The following is a 2,691-nucleotide window of genomic DNA, read 5'->3' as shown; positions in this document are numbered from 1 at the left end:
TTCTAAGTTTTTTTTTTTTTTTTTTTTTTTTTTTTTTTGGTATAGGGAGTGCCATGTCTATGGGCAGTCTGTCATTTTTATAGCTGTGTCCAACCAGCTCATGTAGCTTTTCTAGCCTGCACTTTGAGTGATTCCTCAGTGTGTTCAGTGAAGGTATGAAAAGTACACCAGTTGCTGCTTTATTAGTTTAGCCTACTTGTGTTTGTCTATAATTGTTACTTAGATGGTGATCACACCACATTTTACAAGCAATAGATGAAGAAATAGTTGTGTGTCAGTATTATTTTGTGGAGGGCTCTGGTTTTTAAAATGTCACTTTTCTTGTCTGCTATGTGACAGTGCCTGTCATGTAATGGGTTTTGAGTTCTCAGCTTGTAGATTTTATGTAAAATGATGCAGGTTTTTAAAACAACACAGGAGGTTGTATGTCAGAAGTCCTATACTGTACAATGTTAATGTTTTGTGCTCGATACGTAAGATGTCTGAGTGTAATTTTAAGTGTTTGTGTTTTAATGAAATACTGACTGGCTGATGGCATGGGTGGATAACTGGATTTGATTTGTCTTTTTTTTCCTGCATTTTAATTTTTAACTTATATACAGTTTTAGTCATTAATATGAAAAATTATACAGCATCGTCCAGAATCCTGCTCTCTTAAAGTGTTCCAGCAGCTTTTATTCCAGTCTTCAAGAGATGATGCCTGTGCTCAAGCTGCCACGTAAAGATGGAATCAGGCCACACCATCTTCTTTAAAATTGTCGTCAGTATCTGCCAGGGTTGCATCCTGTCTCTGCTCTTCTTTCAGATTGCCCTCAATTACATCATGTGGCAAGCAGTAACACACATCAGAGGGGGCATCCACAACATCGCAGGTGACGGCAGTGTAGTTGATAAGCGATGTTTTAGATAGAAGAAGGAACAGGTAGATTCACACAAGAGTCCACACAGGAGAAACCGTTCGGCTGTGATGACTGTGGTAAAACATTTATCCAAAACACAGATCTTAAGATCCAAGAAAGTCCAAGCAGCAGAGAAACCATTAAGTTGTAATGGTTAAACATCAAAGAAGTCTAAAAATACATGAGAGATGAATCCCGGCTCCTCTGAACAATTCTATCCTTTATTAGAGAAATGTTTTGATCCCACTGACTGAAAGACTTCACAAGGAAGACTTACAGAGGAAGTTGTTCCCAGAGGAGAGAGGACTTTTGACAAAAATTTTGCTGAGACTATTTTTGAAAGCCAGCACTGTGGAGAAAGCATTTGGTTTGAATGATGGAAATCAGAAGAAGACGTTTGTCTTTTTGGTGATCCCATAAACATTATTTTAATCAGCTGGAAAAGGGGTAAAATTCACTTTACCCAGGCAGCATTGTTTGCAGGACTTGAGATGAAGGCGCTGATAAGTGGGTCACATTAGAGAGGCCTTAGCCAGTGGTCTTTGCCAACAATTTCCCCCATAAAATCAAGTTGTACCTCTCCTGTCTGCTGTAACTCCTACGCCTGTGTAAGCAAGCGAAACCTGGACAATTTCATCAGCCACCACTATGAAGATCACTGTTCCAGCAGCAATGTTTTCAACAGATAATGAAGATCCTGCATTGACACATCTCTAACCAAGAAGGGCCGCCAGAGTCTTACCATCACAGTCACCTCAAGAAGACTGTGATGGTATCCTTTGGATATTGGGCCCTGATGGTACCCTGATTGGGTACCATATCCCAGTCAGGGTGGGCCCTGATTGGAGTATGGTATGTTATGCATGCTAGAAGCGAGGAATTAAATGATTCTTAATTATACAAACACGCATTCGAGACTAAGCATTATCCAGCTGATTGCTTGGCTATGCTGTGTTCACTCTGGGCACATGTGACAGACATAAAAGGGTCCGGAGAAGCCATGGAGAACGCCTGTAACATTGTTCAGCATGACTGGTTTAGTGGTGGGTCACTGATGGTCTGGGGAGGCATATCCATGGAGGGATGCATAGACCTGTACAGGCTAGGCAACAGCACCCTGACTGCCATTAGGTATCAGGATGAAATCCTTAGACCCACTGTCAGACCCTATGCTGGTGAAATAGGTCCTGGGTTCCTCCTGGTGCACAACAATGCCTGGCCTCATGTGGTGAGAGTTTGCAGGCGGTTCCTGGAGGATGAAGGATTTGGTACCATTGACTCGCCTGACCTAAATCCAATAGAACACCTCTGGGACATTATGTTTGGGTCCATCTGATGCTGTCAGGTTGCACCTCAGACTGTTCAGGAGCTCAGTGATGCCCTGGTCCAGATGTGGGAGGAGATCTCCCAGGACACCATCCATCGCCTCATTAGGAGCATGCCCCGACATTGTCAAACACACATACAAGCACATGGGGGCCATACAAACTACGGAATAATCACATTTTGGTATTTGTCAACAATGTTAATAATACCCATACTAAGCCAGTAACTCACAAAATTCTCTGCTGGGTGGTGTTTTGCTCCAGGGGGGAGCACTTTTTAGTCTTTTGTAAAAAATATTATTTAAGTCTACCTCATTAATGTGATACCTCAAGTATTTTGATCAATCGGCCCAGGTCTTGACTCAGTTTGTCAATGTAAATATTGCCACAATATTAGTGCTCTTATTAGATATGTCTTTTCACTGTTGCTGCTCTCTTTGTTAAAAGTGTTGATTCTGTTCCAGCAG

This window comes from Archocentrus centrarchus, chromosome 22 (assembly GCF_007364275.1).
Source record: "Archocentrus centrarchus isolate MPI-CPG fArcCen1 chromosome 22, fArcCen1, whole genome shotgun sequence".
Taxonomy (NCBI): Eukaryota; Metazoa; Chordata; class Actinopteri; order Cichliformes; family Cichlidae; genus Archocentrus; species Archocentrus centrarchus.
This window is presented reverse-complemented; position numbering follows the sequence as displayed.